A 19,477-nucleotide genomic window follows, 5' to 3' on the forward strand; every position below is an offset into this window, starting at 1 on the left:
AAACACTACCCCCAGGGCGACCCCCTACACTGCCCGCACACCACTGCACTGCCCTAATCCCTAAAACACCAGCCCCAGCACGACCCCTACAATGCCCGAACACCACTGCACTGCCATAAACTCTGAAACACCACACCCAGCATGACCCCCTACACTGCCCGAACTCCACTGCACTCAACGCTGAAACGCCACCCCCAACATGAGCTCCCTAAACTGCCCGACCACTACTGTACTGCCCTAACCCCTGAAACATCACCTAAAGCAAGACCACCTACACTGCCAGAACACCACTGCCCTAAACCCTGAAACACCAGCCCCAGCACGACCCCCTACACTACCTAAACACCACTGCACTGCCCTAAACACTAAAACACCAGCCCCAGCACGACCCCCTACACTGCCCGAACACAACTGCACTGCCCTAAACCCTGAAACTCCAGCCCCAGCAAAACCCCCTCTACACTGCCCAAACATCACTGCCCTAAACCCTGAAACACCACCCCCAGCACAACCCCCTGCTCTGCCTGAACACCACTGCACTTCCCTAAAGCCTGAAACACCACCCCCTGCATGACCCCCTCCACTGCCCTAACACCACTGCACTGCTCTAAACCCTGAAACACTACCCCCAGCACAACCCTCTACTCTGCCCGAACACCACTACTCTGCCCTACAGCCTGAAACACCACCCGAGCACAGCCCTCTACACTGCCCGAACACAACTGCTCTGCCCAAATCCCTGAAACACCAGCCCCATCACGACTCTCTACACTGCCCAAATACCACTTGTTAGAAATGTGATTTCTGGTTGGCTAGGGCTTGCGCCAAAGCCAGGCAGAAACCACCACTCTAGTCAGGGCTGGGGAGTTACACGCCAAAGATAACCCCTGCTCACCCCCTTGGTAGCTTGGCACGAGCAGTCAGGCTTATCCCGGAGGCAATGTGTAAAGCGTTTGTGTGCGCAACCAGCAACAACACCCAAGGCACACCACAAAGGAAACTCCACACAAGGTATTATATCAAATTAGCCTTTGTATTATACCAAAACACATTAGATACTATTCACACAATTTACACTGTGCCAACTGGCACTGGGCAGAATTTTACAAGGGATTATATGTAAAGGGGACAGGGCCACATGGACCACAGTCAGGAATTACCACTTTTAGAACTTAGCACTTAGAACATAGGATATAAAATTACTGTAGCACAAAATACACATGTAGCACACAACCAGTAACTACTGGTAACAGGTAAGTACCACCTACGCAACCCTAACCACCTTAGGAAAATATTGCGCAGGGAACCAGGACCTCACTAGTGTAACCTATATTAGGAAAAACCCTCTCCTACACATAGGCACAGTTAGAAATCATCATAGCATAAAGGAAAGCATTTTGCGCCAACACGCACAGGTAAAAACAATCATGTACCCCAGGAGAGGGCACAACACCAGAAACTGTCCCCAGGCCAACTGGCCTCTCAGGGGGTGCAGAAATGCGCAATATCCAGCAACGTCAGGGCGCGACTGCGCAGGCTGCGCAAGCCAGGGCGCACAAGGTACAACCTAAACATTGCAGCTGCCCACTAAGTGCTGGGAAGCTGGAGAAAGGAACCTGGCACCACGGTGCCTTTGAAACCAACGTGTCACACGTGGGAGCCTCGTGGGCTCAAGGACTAAAATATGCCCCAAAACGTGGGAGCGGCCCGCTGCCTTCCGGGGCCGCTCTACTCACCAAAGAAATGCCCCCGTATGGTGGAGCCACACTGGGCTCTAACGAAATAATGGATCCAAAGCAACGTTGGGGCGGCCCGCTACCTTCCGGGGCCGCCCGACACTTGCAAGGCCCTGGCGCCTGGCTCAGGCCCAACAGAAATGCCCCTGCAGTTGGAGCGGGCCGCAGCGGCAGCCCCACTCAGGAGGACCAAAGCCGGGTTTGGGGACCGGCACTACTTTCGCTACTTTCACCCCCACGGAGCCTCCCAGCCCTGCGAGACTCACCGGCAGCACTCGTCGGCACTTCTCTCGCGGCGGGGCTTCCTTCGCCCGGTCCCTCTGGGACCGGGACTTCACTGGGGAACGGGCGAGGCTCCAGGCAGGGTCTTCCATGGAGGCATCTCGCTCTCAGGTGGCGGCCGGCACAAGAGAGCTCCCGCTCCTCGGGGGCTCTCTCTCTCTTCTCACGGCTTACTCCCTTCCGTCACAGGAGCGCGGGGTAGGCTCCCGTCCCCTTCCTGTTCGAAGTCCCACCCACGTCCACAGGCCGGGTGCCTGGCTTCCGGTTTTGGACCAGGCCGCAACGGTGATTTTTCGGCAGTAAGAGGGGTAGGCTCCCTCGTGATAAGAAATATACGGCGGGGTGGGCATCCGCCGTGAGATAAAACCAAATAAGCGGGGTGGGCACCCGCCAACGAGCACAAAAATGCGGGGTGGGCACCCGCCACGAAACACGGCAACAGCGGGGGAATCCCTACGCCGGGGATTCCCTCGTTTAGGAAGAGCAGTTCAGCGCTGCTGGCCACAAATGAAGGCGCCCCTCAGCAAATAGGTGTAGCGCTTCCCAGGCGCTTGCAGGCAAGTTCCAGCAACAAGGTCCTGGCAAAGTTCAGGAAGGTAGGCAGGGGGTGGGGCAAGGCTGGGCCCAGAGCCAGCTCACTGGGCCTCCAGGCAGGGAGGTAGTCCAAGTGGCGGTCCTCTGGCCCAGCAACAGCAGTAGCCCCCTCAGGCAGGATCCTGGAAGAGAACACTTCTGTGGGGACACAGCCCCATTTTGATACACCTTTTCCCTTTGTTCTTGGTTCAGGGTGAGGGGGAAAACCAGTCGCAGCTGGTTGGGGAGCACCCTTGATGTGCTCAGCCCCTCACTCTATTCACTGGCAGGGCTAGGGTCATCAGTCGCACCACAGGGGGCGGAGCCAGCATTGTGTGGGGAAATCCCAGCCCTATTCACAGGACCCAGGTGCACCACTCCCTCACATCACACATGCTGATCTCAACACTCTCCACCGGGGCAGTCCCATCCAGACTCCTGGAGCCAGGCTCACCAGCCAGCTCCAGCCAATCACGTGTCAGCACCTTTACAGCACACGCACAGCCATGTCTAGAAGTGGCACTTCCACACTAGACACATACATGCTGCATACATCATTGCGCAGCATTCAATCACACGAGTCCGCACATACCAGACTCGACCCTGCACACCCCACGCATCAGGAACTACCAGGGGCACATACATTCCCCATGCATTCCTATGGGAGGGCAGGCCTATCTCACCACATGCACTCAGAGTGCGCACGCACTTTACTCTGGGACACAGGGAAAGTGCGCACAACACCAGAAACTGTCCCCAGGCCAACTGGCCTCTCAGGGGGTGCAGAAATGCCCAATATCCAGCAATATCAGGGCGCGACTGCGCAGGCTGAGCAAGCCAGGGCGCACAAGGTACAACCCAAACGTTGCAGCTGCCCACTAAGTGCTGGGCAGCTGGAGAAAGGAACCTGGCACCACGGTGCCTTTGAAACCAACGTGTCACATGTGGGAGCCTCGTGGGCTCTAGGACTAAAATATGCCCCAAAACGTGGGAGCGGCCCGCTGCCTTCCGGGGCCGCTCTACTCACCAAAGAAATGCCCCCGTATGGTGGAGCCACACTGGGCTCTAACCAAATAATGGATCCCAAGCAACGTTGTGGCGGCCTGCTGCCTTCCGGGGCCGCCCGACACTTGCAAGGCCCTGGCGCCTGGCTCAAGCACAACAGAAATGCCCCTGCAGATGGAGCGGGCCGCAGCGGCAGCCCCACTCAGGACCGAAGCCGGGTTTGGGGACCGGCACTACTTTTGCTACTTTCACCCCCACGGAGCCTCCCAGCCCTGCGAGACTCACTGGCAGCACTCGTCGGCACTTCTCTCGCGGCGGGGCTTCCTTCGCCCGGTCCCTCTGGGACCGGGACTTCACTGGGGAACGGGCGAGGCTCCAGGCAGGGTCTTCCATGGAGGTGTCTCGCTCTCAGGTGGCGGCCGGCACAAGAGAGCTCCCGCTCCTCGGGGTCTCTCTCTCTCTTCTCACGGCTTCCTCCCTTCCGCCACAGGAGCGCGGGGTAGGCTCCCGTCCGCTTCCTGTTCGAAGTCCCGCCCACGTCCACAGGCCGGGTGCCTGGCTTCCGGTTTCGGACCGGGCCGCAACGGTGATTTTTCGGCAGTAAGATGGGTAGGCTCCCTCGTGATAAGAAATAAACGGCGGGGTGGGCACCCGCCGTGAGATAAAACCAAATAAGCGGGGTGGGCACCCACCAACGAGCACAAAAATGCGGGGTGGGCACCCGCCACGAAACACGGCAACAGTGGGGGAATCCCTACGCCGGGGATTCCCTCGCTTAGGAAGAGCACTTCAGCGCTGCTGGCCACAAATGAAGGCGCCCCTCAGCAAATAGGTGTTGCGCTTCCCAGGCGCTTGCAGGCAAGGTCCAGCAACAAGGTCCTGGCAAAGTTCAGGAAGGTAGGCAGGGGGTGGGGCAAGGCTGGGCCCAGAGCCAGCTCACTGGGCCTCCAGGCAGGGAGGTAGTCCAAGTGGCGGTCCTCTGGCCCAGCAACAGCAGTAGCCCCCTCAGGCAGGATCCTGGAAGAGAACACTTCTGTGGGGACACAGCCCCATTTTGATACACCTTTTCCCTTTGTTCTTGTTTCAGGGTGAGGGGGAAAACCAGTCGCAGCTGGTTGGGGAGCACCCTTGATGTGCTCAGCCCTTCACTCTATTCACTAGCAGGCCTAGGGTCATCAGTCGCACCACAGGGGGCGGAGCCAGCATTGTGTGGGGAAATCCCAGCCCTATTCATAGGACCCAGGTGCACCACTCCCTCACAACACACATGCTGATCTCAACACTCACCACCGGGGCAGACCCATCCAGACTCCTGGAGCCAGGCTCACCAGCCACCTCCAGCCAATCATGTGTCAGCACCTTTACAGCACACGCACAGCCATGTCTAGAAGTGGCACTTCCACACTAGACACATACATGCTGCATACATCATTGCGCAGCATTCAATCACATGAGTCCGCACATACCAGACTCGACCCTGCACACCGCACGCATCAGGAACTACCAGGGGCACATACATTCCCCATGCATTCCTATGGGAGGGCAAAGCCTATCTCACCACATGCACTCAGAGTGCGCACGCACTTTACTCTGGGACACAGGGAAAGTGCGCAGAAACCAAAAATCACTACCACCAGGTCACCAGTAAAAGCAAAAAGTTTAGGGGTGAACCTGCCAGAAGGGCCAAGTCAAACACCACTGCACTGCCCTAAACCCTGAAACACCAGCCCCTGCACAACCCCTACACTGCCCGAACACCACTGCACTGGCCTAAACCCTAAAACACCACGCCCTGCAAGAACCCCTACACTGCCTGAACACCACTGCACCCATGCCCTAAACCATGAAACATCACCCCCAGAAAGACCCCTACACTGCCTGAACACCACTGCCCTAAACCCTGAAATACCACCACCAGCATGACCCCTACACTGCCCAAACACCACTGCTCTGTCCTAAACCCTGAAACACCAGCCCCAGCATGACCCTCTACACTGCACAAACACCACTGCACTGCTCTAAACCCTAAAACACCACCCCCTGCACAACCCCCTACACTGCCCGAACACCACTGCATTGCCCTAAACCCTGAAACACTACCCCAGCACGACCCCCTAAACTGCCCGAACACAACTGCACTGCCCTAAACCCTGAAACACCACCCCCAGGACGACCCCCTACACTGCCCGCACACCACTGCACTGCCCTAAACCCTAAAACACCACACTCAGCATGACCTCTTACACTGCCAGAACACCACTGCACTGCCCTAAAGCCTGAAACACCACCCCCAGCATGACCCCTACACTGCCCGTTCACCACTGCACTGCCCTAAACCGTTAAACAACACCCCCAGCACGACCCTTTCCGCTGCCCGAACACCACTGCGTCTGGCCTAAACCCTAAAACACCAGCCCCAGCACGACCCCCTACACTGCCAGAACACCACTGCATTGCACTAAACCAGAAAACACCAGCCCCATCACAACTCACTACACAGCTCGAGCAGCACTGCACTGCCTTAAACCCTAAAACACAAGCCCTAGCACGACCCCCTACACTGCCTGAACACCACTGCACTGCCCTAAACCCTAAAAATCAAGCCCCAGCACGACCCCTCACACTGTCTGAACACCACTGCACTGCCCTAAACCCTGAAACTCCACACCCAGCACGACCCCCTTCAATGCCCGAAAACCACTGCACTGCCCTAAACCCAGAAACAACAACCCCTGCAAGACCCCCTACACTGCGCAAACACCACTGCACCCATGCCCTAAACCATGATACACCACCCCCAGCAAGACCCCTTACACTGCCCAAACACCACTGCTCTAAACCCTGAAACACCATCACTTGCAGCACCCCCTACACTGCCCGAACACCACTGCACTACCCTAAACCCTGAAACACCACCCCCAGCACGACCCCCTTCACTACCCGAACACCACTGCACTGCCCTAAAACCTGAAACCCTATCCCCAGCACGACCCTCTACACTGCCCGAACACAACTGCACTGCCCTAAGCCCTGAAACACCACCCCCAGCACGACCCCCTTCACTGCCCAAACACCACTGCACTGCCCTAAACCCTAAAACTCTACCCCCAGCACGACCCCCTACTCTGACCGAACACCACTACTTTGCCCTAAACCCTGAAACACCACCCCAGCACGTCCCTCTACACTGCTCGAACACAACTGCACTGCCCAAATCCCTGAAACACCAGCCCCGGCACGCCTCTCTACACTGCTCGAATACCACTGCACTGCCCTAAACCCTGAAACACTAGCCCCTGCTCGACCCCCTACACTGCCCAAACACCACTGCACTGCCCTAAACCCTGAAACACCATGCCCTGCAAGAACCCCTACACTGCCCGAACACCACTGCACCCATGCCCTAAACCATGAAACATCACTCCCATCAAGACCCCCTACACTGCGTGAACACCACTGCCCTAAACCCTGAAACACCAGCCCCAGCATGACCCTCTACACTGCACGAACACCAGTGCACTGCTCTAAACCATGGAACACCACCCCCAGCATGACCCCCTACACTGCCCGAACACCACTGCTCTGCCCTAAACCCTGAAACACTACCCACAACACAACCACCTACTCTGCCTAAATCCTGAAACACCACACCCTGCACATCCCCCTACAGTGCCCGAACACTACTGCACTGCCCTAAACCCTGAAACAACAGCCCCTGCACAACCCCCTACACTGCCCAAACACCACTGCACTGCACTGCACTAAACCCTGAAACACCACGCCCTTCAAGAATCCCTACACTGCCCGAACACCACTGCACCCATGCCCTAAACCATGAAACATCACCCCCATCAAGACCCCCTACACTGCCTGAACACCACTGCCCTAAACCCTGAAACACCAGCCCCAGCATGACCCTCTACACTGCACGAACACCAATGCACAGCTCTAAACCATGGAACACCACCCCCAGCATGACCCCCTACACTGCCCGAACACCACTGCTCTGCCCTAAACCCTTAAACACTACCCACAACACAACCACCTACTCTGCCTAAATCCTGAAACACCACACCCTGCATATCCCCCTACAGTGCCCGAACACTACTGCACTGCCCTAAACCCTGAAACACCAGCCCCTGCACAACCCCCTACACTGCCCAAACACCACTGCACTGCCCTAAACCCTGAAACACCACACCCTGCAAGAACCCCTACACTGCCCGAACACCACTGCACCCATGCCCTAAACCATGAAACATCACCCCCAGAAAGACCCCCTACACTGCCTGAACACCACTGCCCTAAACCCTGAAACACCAGCCCCAGCACGTCCCCCTACACCGCCCGATCACAACTGCACTGCCCTAAACCATGAAACACCACCCCCAGTCGGTCCCCCTACATCGCCCGATCAAAACTGCACTGCCCTAATCCCTGAAACACCACCCCCAGCACGACCCCCTGCACTGCCCGATCACAACTGCACTGCCCTAATCCCTGAAACACCACCCCCAGGACGACCTCCTACACTGCCCACACACGACTGCACTGCCCTAAACGCTAAAACACCACCCCCAGCAAGACCCCCTGCACTGCCCGAACACCACTGAACTACCCTAAACCCTAAAACATCACCCCCAGCACGACCACCTACACTGCCCAAACACCACTGCACTGCCATAAACCAGAAAACACCAGCCCCAGCAGGACCCCTACACTGCCCGAACACCACTGCACTGCCCTGATAAGGGAATGGGATGAGGAAACGAGGACACTCACCCTTTATTTCAACAGTCACTAGGAATATGAGAGCTTACTTGCTTGAAGTGGCAAAAAATTCTGAAATTATATAATAAATACAACCATGTGTTACTGGTGATGGTAGGATCAATGTATCTGGAAACAATATCGGTCCTAAGCTTGCAAAAAGAACTTAGATCCCACAATTTCGGCAATTTGAAATAATGACTCAAGCTTCTGGTTGTGCTTATAGAATTAGTGTGGCCCGGGATTGAATTATAACTATGGTTGATTGGGCCGGAATCTAGATAAAGCTGTGTCTGTAATAATTTACGGTGAACTTATCCAACAACAACAGCTAACTGCATGTACTGCAGTCTATATCTAAGCCTCAACTCATAAGACCCCCTAGTAATGATGTCTGCTCAGGGCTGAATACAGGGCGCTGCGGAAATGAACATACCTAATGCCGTGTGAATCCTGTGTTTATGCGGTTGAGCACGTCGCGTTCTGATAGCTGACACAGTAATCCTTTCCTCAAAGTATCAGTCCATACTGGAAGGGCACCGCACTATTGCTGCGTCGTCTTGTCGCCGAGCACCATGATAGTACAAAATCCTGCCGCCATTATTTGAAAAGTTTGGAGGATAGGTTTAAATGGCTGTATATATATGCACACCCCGACCCGGCTTGTGTGACGTGCTTTGATGGAACGTGAATGTGCGTCAAACGCATTAAAAACATAACGTGAACATGGGCGCCATCTTAACCGAGTAACTTCACCTCGGTAAAATGCCGAATGTGAAATCCAGACGACATTCATAACATGCGAATGTCTCATATCACCAGATACTAAGGTGTAGTTAGTGAGACCAACTTAATTCAAACAATAGGGCATGATTCGTTTGAAATTTACCCGAGCCTAAAATACACCATTGTTTGAAAGTTGGAAATTAGTTTACATGGGTGTATATATATACAGGTCACAACCGGGCTTGTGTGACGCATAACAATCGCAAACCCCCTGCACAACCCCCTACACTGCCCGAACACCACTGCACTGCCCTAAACCCTGAAACACTGCCCCCAGCATGACCCCCTACACTGCCCAAACACCACTGCACTGTCCTAAAGCCTGAAACACCTCCCCCAGCAAGACCCCCTAAACTGCCTGAACACCACTGCCCTAACCCCTGAAACACCACTCCCAACAAGACCCCCTACACTGCCTGAATACCACCACCCTAAACCATGAACCACCCCCTGCAATAAACCCTACACTGCCCAAACACCACTGCAACCATGCCCTAAACCCTGAAACACCACCGCCAGCAAGAGCCCCTACACTGCCCGAACACCACTGCACTACCCTAAACGCTAAAACACCACCCCAGAATGACCCCCTCTACTGCCCAAACACCACTGCCCTGCCCTAAACCCTAAAACACCAGCCCCAGCACTACCCCCTCCACTGCCCAAACACCACTGCCCTGCCCTAAACCCTAAAACACCAGCCCCAGCATGATCTTCTACACTGCCCGAACTCCACTGCACTACCCTAAACCCTGAAACATCAACCCCAGCATGACCCCTACACTGTCCCAATACCACTGCACTGCCCTAAACCCTGAAACACCACACCCAGCAAGACCCCCTACACTATCCAAACACAACTGCCCTAAACCCTGAAACACCACCCCCAGCATGAACTCCCTACACTGCCCGAACACCACTGCACTGCCCTAAACCCTGAAACACCACCCCCTGCACGACCCCTACATTGCCCCAAAACCACTGCACTGCCCTAAACCCTGAAACACCACGTCCAGCACGACCCCCTCCACTGCCCGAAAACCACTGCACTGCCCTAAACCCTAAAACTCCAGCCCAACACTAACCCCTCCACTGCCCAAACACCACTGCACTGCCCTAAACCCTAAAACACCAGCCCCAGCATGACCTTCTACACTGCCCTAAACCATGAAACACCAGCCCCAGCATGACCCCCTACACTGCCCAAACACCACTGCACTGCCCTAAACCCTGAAACACTACCCCCAGCATGACCCCCTACTCTGCCCGAACACCACTACTCTGCCCTAAACCCTGGAACACCACCCCAGCACGTCACTCTACACTGCCCGAACACAACTGCACTGCCCAAATCCCTGAAACACCAGCCCCAGCACCACTCTCTACACTGCCTGAACACTACTGCACCGACCTAAACCCTGAAACAACAGCCCCTGCACGACCCCCTACACTGCCCTAACACCACTGCACTGCCCTAAACCCTGAAACACCATGCCCTGCAAGAACCCCTACACTGCCCGAACACCTCTGCACCCATGCCCTAAACCATTAAACATCACCCCCAGCAAGACCACCTACACTGCCTGAATACAACTGCCCTAAACCCTGAAACACCACCACCAGCACGACCCCCTACACTGCCCAAACGCCACTGCTCTGTCCAAAACCCTTAAACACCAGCCCCAGCATGACCCTCTACACTGCACGAACACCACTGCACTGCTCTAAACCATGAAACACCATCCCCAGCATGACCACCTACTCTGCCCGAACACCACTTCTCTGCCCTAAACCCTGAAACACCACACCCAGCACATCCCCCTACACTGCCTGAACAACACTGCACTGCCCAAAATCCAGAAACACCAGCCCCAGCATGACCCCCTACAGTGCCCGCACACAACTGCACTGCCCTAAACCCTAAAACACCAGCCCCAGCACGATCCCATACAATGCCGGAACTCCACTGCACTGCCCTAATGCCTGAAACCCCACCCCAGCATGAACTCCCTAAACTGCCCGACCACTACTGTACTACCCTAACCCCTGAAACATCACCTAAAGCAAGACCATCTACACTGCCCGAACACCACTGCCCTAAACCCTGAAACACCACCCGCAGCATGACCCCCTACACTGCCCGAACACCACTGCTCTGCCCAAAACCCTGAAACACCAGCCCCAACACGACTCCCTACACAGCTCAAACAGCACTGCACTGCCTTAAACCCTAAAACACAAGCCCCAGCACGACCCCCTACACTGCCCGAACACCTCTGCACCCATGCCCTAAACCATTAAACATCACCCCCAGCAAGACCACCTACACTGCCTGAATACAACTGCCCTAAACCCTGAAACACCACCACCAGCACGACCCCCTACACTGCCCAAACGCCACTGCTCTGTCCAAAACCCTTAAACACCAGCCCCAGCATGACCCTCTACACTGCACGAACACCACTGCACTGCTCTAAACCATGAAACACCATCCCCAGCATGACCACCTACTCTGCCCGAACACCACTTCTCTGCCCTAAACCCTGAAACACCACACCCAGCACATCCCCCTACACTGCCTGAACAACACTGCACTGCCCAAAATCCAGAAACACCAGCCCCAGCATGACCCCCTACAGTGCCCGCACACAACTGCACTGCCCTAAACCCTAAAACACCAGCCCCAGCACGATCCCATACAATGCCGGAACTCCACTGCACTGCCCTAATGCCTGAAACCCCACCCCAGCATGAACTCCCTAAACTGCCCGACCACTACTGTACTACCCTAACCCCTGAAACATCACCTAAAGCAAGACCATCTACACTGCCCGAACACCACTGCCCTAAACCCTGAAACACCACCCGCAGCATGACCCCCTACACTGCCCGAACACCACTGCTCTGCCCAAAACCCTGAAACACCAGCCCCAACACGACTCCCTACACAGCTCAAACAGCACTGCACTGCCTTAAACCCTAAAACACAAGCCCCAGCACGACCCCCTACACTGCCTGAACACCACTGCACTGCCCTAAACCCTAAAAATAAAACCCCAGCCCGACCCCTCACACTGTCCGAACACCACTGCACTGCCCTAAACCCTGAAACTCCACACCCAGCTTGACCTCTTACACTGCCAGAACACCATTGCACTGCCCCAAACCCTTAAACAGCATCCCCAGCATGACCCCGACACTGCCCGAACACCACTGCACTGCCCAAAACCCTGAAACACCAACCCCAGTATGACCCCCTACAATGCCCGAAAACCACTGCACAGCCCTAAACCCACAAACACCACCCCCTGCAAGACCCCCTACACTGCCCAAACAGCACTGCACCCATGCCCTAAACCATGATACACCACCCCCAGCAAGACCCCTTACACTGCCCAAACACCACTGCTCTAAACCCTGAAACACCATCGCTTGCAGCTCCCCCTACACTGCCTGGACACCACTGCACTGCCCTAAACCCTGAAACACCACCCCCAGCACGACCCCCTTCACTGCCCGAACACCACTGCACTGCCCTAAACCCTGAAACCCTACCCCCAGCACGACCCTCTACACTGCCCGAACACAACTGCACTGCCCTAAGCCCTGAAACACCACCCCCAGCACGACCCCTTCACTGGCCGAACACCACTGTACTGCCCTAAACCCTGAAACACTACCCCCAGCACGACCCCCTACTCTGCCCAAACACCACTACTTTGCCCTAAACCCTGAAACACCACCCCAGCACGTCCCTCTACACTGCCCGAACAGAACTGCACTGCCCAAATCCCTGAAACACCAGCCCCAGCACGACTCTCTACACTGCCCGAATACCACTGCACTGCCCTAAACCCTGAAACACTAGCCCCTGCACGACCCCCTATACTGCCCGAACACCACTGCACTGCCCTAAACCCTGAAACACCACACCCTGCAAGAACCCCTACACTGCCCGAACACCACTGCACCCAGGCCCTAAACCATGAAACATCACCCCCATCAAGACCCCCTACACTGCCTGAACACCACTGCCCTAAACCCTGAAACACCAGCCCCAGCATGACCCTCTATACTGCACGAACACCAATGCACTGCTATAAACCATGAAATACCACCCCCAGCATGACCCCCTACACTGCCCGAACACCACTGCTCTTCCCTAAACCCTGAAACACTACCCACAGCACGACCACCTACTCTGGCCAAACACCACTTCTCTGCCCTAAACCCTGAAACACCACACCCAGCACATCCCCTAATCTGCCTTTACAACACTGCACTGCCCAAAATCCAGAAGCACCACCCCCAGCATGACCCCCTACACTGCCCGAAGACCACTGCACTAAACCCTGAAACACCACCCCAGCATGACCCCCTACACTGCCCGAAGACCACTACCCTAAACCCTGAAACACCACCACCAGCAAGCCCCCTACACTGCCTAAACCCTGAAACACCACCCCCTGCAAGACCCCCTACACAGCCCGAACACCACTGCACCCATGCCCTAAACCCTGAAACACCACTCCCAGCAAGAACCCCTACACTGCCCAAATATCACTGCCATAGACCCTGAAACACCACCCCCTGCATGACCACCTACACTGCCCGAACACCACTGTACTGCCCTCAAACACTAAAAACCCACCCCGAGCATGACCCTGTACACTGCCCGAACACCACTGCACTGCCCTAAACCCTAAAACACCACCCCCAGAACGACCCCCTGCACTGCCTGAACACCAATGCACTGCCCTAAACCCTAAAACACCACCCCCAGCACGACCCCCTACACTGCCCAACACCCCTGCACTGCCCTAAACCCTAAAACACCACCCCCAGCACGATCCCCTCCACTGCCCAAACACCCCTACACTGCCCTAAAACAGCACCCCAGCACGACACCTCCACTGCCTGAAAACCACTGTACTGCCCTTAACCCTAAAACACCCGCCCCAGCACTACGCCCTCCACTGCCCGAAGACCACTGCACTGCCCTAAACCCTGAAACAGCACACCCAGCACGACCCCCTACACTGCCTGAACACCACTGCACTGCCCTAAACCCTGAAACACCACCCCCAGCATGACTCCCTACACTGCTTGAACCCCACTGCACTGTCCTAAAACCTGAAACACCACCCCCTGCACGACCCCCTACACTGCCCCTATACCACTGCACTGCCCAAAACCCTGAAACACCATACCCAGCAAGAACTCCTACACTGCCCGAACACCATTGCCTAAACCCTGAAACACCACCCCAGCAAGACCCCCTACACTGCCCGAACACTACTGCACTGCTCTAAACCCTGAAACATCACCTCCAGCAAGACCCCCTACACTGCCTGAACACCACTGCCCTAAACCCTGAAACATCACCCCCAGCATGACCCTCTACACTGCCCGAACACCACTGCACTACCCTAAACTCTGAAATACCAGCCCCAGCACAACCCTCTACACTGCCCGAACACCACTGCACTGCCCTATTCCCTGAAACACCATCTGCAGCACGACCTCCTACACTGTTCGAACACCACTGCCCTAAACCCTCAAACACCAGCCCCAGCTCGACCCCCATCACTGCCTCAACACCACTGCCCTAAACCCTGAAACACCACCCCTAGCAAGGCCCCCTAAACTACCCGAACACCACTGCACCCATGCCCTAAACCCTGAAACACCACCCCCAGCAAGTTCCCCTATACTGCCCGAACACCACTACCCACTACCCTGAAACACCTATCCCTGCAAGACCCCCTACACTGCCCGAACACCACTGCACTGCCCTAAACCCTGAAACACCACCTGCTGCACAACACCCTACACTGCCTGAACACCACTGCACTGCCCTAAACCCTTAAACACCAACCCCAGCAAGACCCCCTACACTGCCCGAGCATCACTGCACTGCCTAAACCCTGAAACACCAGCCCAAGCACAACCCCCTACTCTGCCCAAACACCACTACTCTGCCCTAAACCCTGAAACACCACCCCCAGCACATCCCCCTACACTGCCTGAACAACACTGCACTGCCCAAAATCCAGAAACACCAGCCCCACCACGACCCCCGACAGTGCCCGAACATCACTGCACTGCCCTAAACCCTGAAACACCAGCCCTCACACGACCCCCTAGACTGCCTGAACACCACTGCACTGCCCTAAGCCCTGAAACACCACCCCGCAAAACCCCCTACACTGCCCGAACACCACTGCACCCATGCCCTAAACCATGAAACATGTTGGACTTGGCCCTTTTTGCAGGGTCATCCCTAAACTTTTTGCCTTCCTCCCGTATTTTTTTCTGACCTGTTGTTGGCCGTTTTATGACTCTGGGCACCTTTCCACTGCTGATCAGTGCTAAGGTACATATGCTCTCCCTATGGTAAAATGTTGATGTTCATGGGATTCCATGATTGGGTTATTTGGTTTCCTATCAGCCCCTAGTAAAGTGCACCAGGAGTGCCAGGGCTTGTAAATACAAATGCTGCTGGTGGGCTTGCAGCACTGGTTGTGCCACCCACAGAAGCGGCGTAGTAAAATGTGTCTAAGGTCTGTCATTGCAGAACCTGGTACTGTCATGCTGACTGCGCAAGTGCACCTATTTACCAGTCCCTAAACCTTCCCTTAACTACATATTAGTCACCCCTATGGTAGGCCCAAGGGCAGGGTGCATTGTACGCATTAGGTAGGACATGCCCTGATGTGTGTGGCATGTCCTAATAGTGAATTACAGCCATTTTCGTTTTTCACTATTGAAGGCTACCTGCTCTCCATAGGCCAGAATGGGCTGCTGGAATTATTACACGCTATAATCCAAGCGGACTCAGAGAGCATGGTAGAAAGTCAAGTTTAGTATGCCTGAACTCAGAATGATAAAATACTTCTTTTAGTAAAGTTCATTTTAATATCCTGTGTTTGTAAATACTACTTTGAGAAAGTTAGTATTTACTTGCTTAGCCATTTCAGTCCACCTCTGCTGTGTGTGTGTGTGCTGCCTAGTTTCAGTGAGGGGCAGGGCTGGGGAATTTCAGGAGACCGGCTGGCTGCCAGGTGGTGGGTAGAGAGATTACACCAGGATGGATGGGAGGAGTACACCTTTACTCTGAATAGACCTGTGCTCTGCCACCACAATGCTGGCTCCGCCCCCTGTGGAGCGGCTGATGTCTCTGCCCTGTGCACTGAAAGGAACCACAACAAAGTGCTTCAGAACCGGACTGAGCCAGGCACAGGCCCCCTGGAGGCAAAGAACAAAAGAAACTGTGTATAAAAGAAGGAGCCCTGCTCCTAAGAAAGCAGATCCTGCTTATGCCAAGAAGAACCTCTGCCCGAAGAGAAGGACCTGGGAAAGCTGCATGGAGGAGTACTGTCTCTAAGCCTGAGAGACTGGCCTGTGGTGGGTGCCTTGCTGCTGAAGAAGAGGAGGAAAAGACTGAGAAGGACTTTGAATTCAACTTGTGCTTTTAAAACAATCTCCAAGGGCTTGCTTGTGAACTTGCCCCCTGAACTGCGCCCCAGGAACAGTGGGCGCTACCCCCCCCAGAGGAAAAAGAAGCTGCTGCTGGTGAATTGCCATCCTGACTCCAGAGAACCTGTGGGCCCCCTCTCTCCGAGCACCGTGACCTCCACCCGACCGTGCTGCTGTGAGCACCGTGACGGCCTCCCCTGAGCAACGTGAACTGCTGCATCTCTCGAGCCGGAGCTCGCAACGCGAAGAATAGACTGTCTGACCCCGAGCACCGAGGTTCTGTGGCCCCCGAGCTGTAGAGCCCACCGTGAGGACTAAAGCACACCGGGTCGCCATCGCTGGACAACGTAGGCAGTGCTGCGCGCTGGATTAACCCCCGAGCCGCCCCTCCTTCCTCGCACCTCGAAGTAAGCTGTGGATGTCCTGAGGCGTCCCTCGAAACTCCGTGGTCCCCTACAGAAGAGGATTGCACCTGCGACGAGGGACGCCCCTGTTGTGACTGCTGTGGCTGCCCCGAACTCCCTGCCAAGATCCAAGGTACTGTGCGCCCCGTCCCGCCATCCGTACGGACCGTACAGCCCTGTACGGAGCGTCCCCGTAAGCTTGCTCACGCCGGAAGCGTGAGCTTTGGAAAGGAACGTCCGGTGCGCGTTTGGCCCGGAGGAAGCGTACCGGCGAAGGTACGGCCTGTACAGCTTGAAGTAACTATACGCGGCTCACGCGGGAAGCGTGAAGAGTGGCAAGAGGCGTACCGGACTCGTACGACGCGTACCTACGAAGGTACGGCCTGTACGGCTTGAGTCCGAGTACGCGTGCTCATGCGGGAAGCGTGAGGAATCATACGACACGTCCCAACAGGCGCTACGAAGCGCACAGACCTCCAGAAAGTGCAGATTGCACTAAAGATTGCCTTTTTAAGAACTGTGGCCTCATAAAACATTGAGAAAAGTAACTGGAACCCCCCTTTTAAAGTGGAAGACTGTATTTAAAGCCTGCCTAAGAGTTTTACATCAGGAACCTCATTTTAAAGTGGAAGACTGTATTTAAAGCCTGCCTAAGAGCTTGATATAAAGAACTATATTTTTACAAAATACAGTATGGTGTCTCTGTGTGGTGGGTTGGAGGTTATTGTGGGACGCCTTGAATGCTTAACCTGATGCCCTCTGGAATCTAGCCTGACTGCTCGCGCCACGTTACCTAGAGGGTGAGCAGGGGTTATTTTCTTAGAGTAATCCTTTGCCCTGACTTAGAGGAAAGGGTCCCTGCTTGTCGCAAGTGCATACCTGTGCCAACCAGAGGCCCCGGATTCTAACACCCTACAGTGCCCGAACATCACTGCACTGCCCTAAACCCTGAAACACCAGCCCCCACACGACCCCCTACACTGCCTGAACACCACTGCACTGCCCTAAGCCCTGAAACACCACCCCCGCAAAACCCCCTACACTGCCCGAACACCACTGCACCCATGCCCTAAACCATGAAAAAACACACCCAGCAAGACCCCCAACACTGCCCGAACACCACTGCCCTAAACCCTGAAACACCAACTCCTGCAAGACCCCCTACATTTTCCGATCACCACTGCACTGCCCTAAACCCTGAAACACCACCCCCTGCACAACCCCATACACTGCCCGAACACCACTGCACTGCCCTACACTATGAAACACCACCCCCAGCACGACCCCCTACACTGCCCGAACACAACTGCACTGCCCTAAACCCTGAAACACCACCCCCAGGACGACCCCCTACGCTGCCCGCGCACAACTGCACCGCCCTTAACCCTAAAATACCACCCCCAGCACGACCCCCTACACTGCCCGAACACCACTGCACTACCCTAAACCAGAAAACACCATCCCCAGCATGACCACCTACACTGCCCGAACACCACTGCACTGCCCTAAACCCTAAAACACAAGCCCCAGCACGACCCCCTACACTGCCCGAACACCACTGCACTGCCCTAAACCCTAAAACACAAGCCCCAGCACGACCCCTCACACTGCCCAAACACCACTGCACTGCCCTAAACCCTGAAACACCACACCCAGCATGACCTCCTACACTGCCCTAACACCACTGCACTGCCCTTAACGCTGAAACAGCACCCCCAGCATGACCCCCTACACTGCCCAAACACCACTGCACTGCCCTAAACCCTGAAACACCACCCCCTGCACCACCCCCTATACTGCCCGAACACCACTGCGCTGCCCTAAACCCTGAAACAGCAGCCCCAGCACAACCCCATACACTGCCCGAACACCACTGCTCTGCCCTAAACCCTGAAAAACCACCCCAGCACGAACCCCTACACTGCCCGAACACCACTGCTCTACCCTAAACCCTGAAACATCACCCCCAGCATGACCCCTACACTGCCCGAACATCACTGCACTGCCCAAAACCCTGAAACACCACCCCCAGCAGCACCCCCCACACTGCCCGAACACCACTGCTCTGCCCTAAACCCTGAAACACCACCCCCAGCACGTCCCCCCACACTGCCCAAACACCACTGCTCAGCCCTAAACCCTGAAACACCAGCACCAGCACGACCCCCCACACTGCCCGAACACCACTGCACTGCCCTAAACCCTGAAACACCAGCCCCAGCATGACACCCTACACTGCCCGAACATCACTGCTCTACCCTAAACCCTGAACCCCCCCCTGCATGACCCCCTACACTGCCCAAACACCACTCCACTACCCTAAACACTGAAACACCACTCCCAGCAAGCCCCGTACACTGCCTGAACACCACTGCACTGCCCTAAACCCTGAAACACCACCCCAGCAAGAGCCCCTACACTGCCTGAACACCACTGCCCTAA

The 19,477-nt window shown here is 55.6% G+C and overlaps 1 protein-coding gene across 3 annotated transcripts in view; it reads right to left on the minus strand.

The window, feature by feature from the left end:
• PLCZ1 (phospholipase C zeta 1) overlaps positions 1–19,477 on the minus strand; it is a 1,132,435-nt gene that overhangs the window by 156,048 nt on the left and 956,910 nt on the right. The gene's annotated exons all lie outside the window — the stretch shown is intronic.

This window comes from Triturus cristatus, chromosome 4_1 (genome assembly GCF_964204655.1).
Source record: "Triturus cristatus chromosome 4_1, aTriCri1.1, whole genome shotgun sequence".
NCBI classification, from domain to species: Eukaryota; Metazoa; Chordata; class Amphibia; order Caudata; family Salamandridae; genus Triturus; species Triturus cristatus.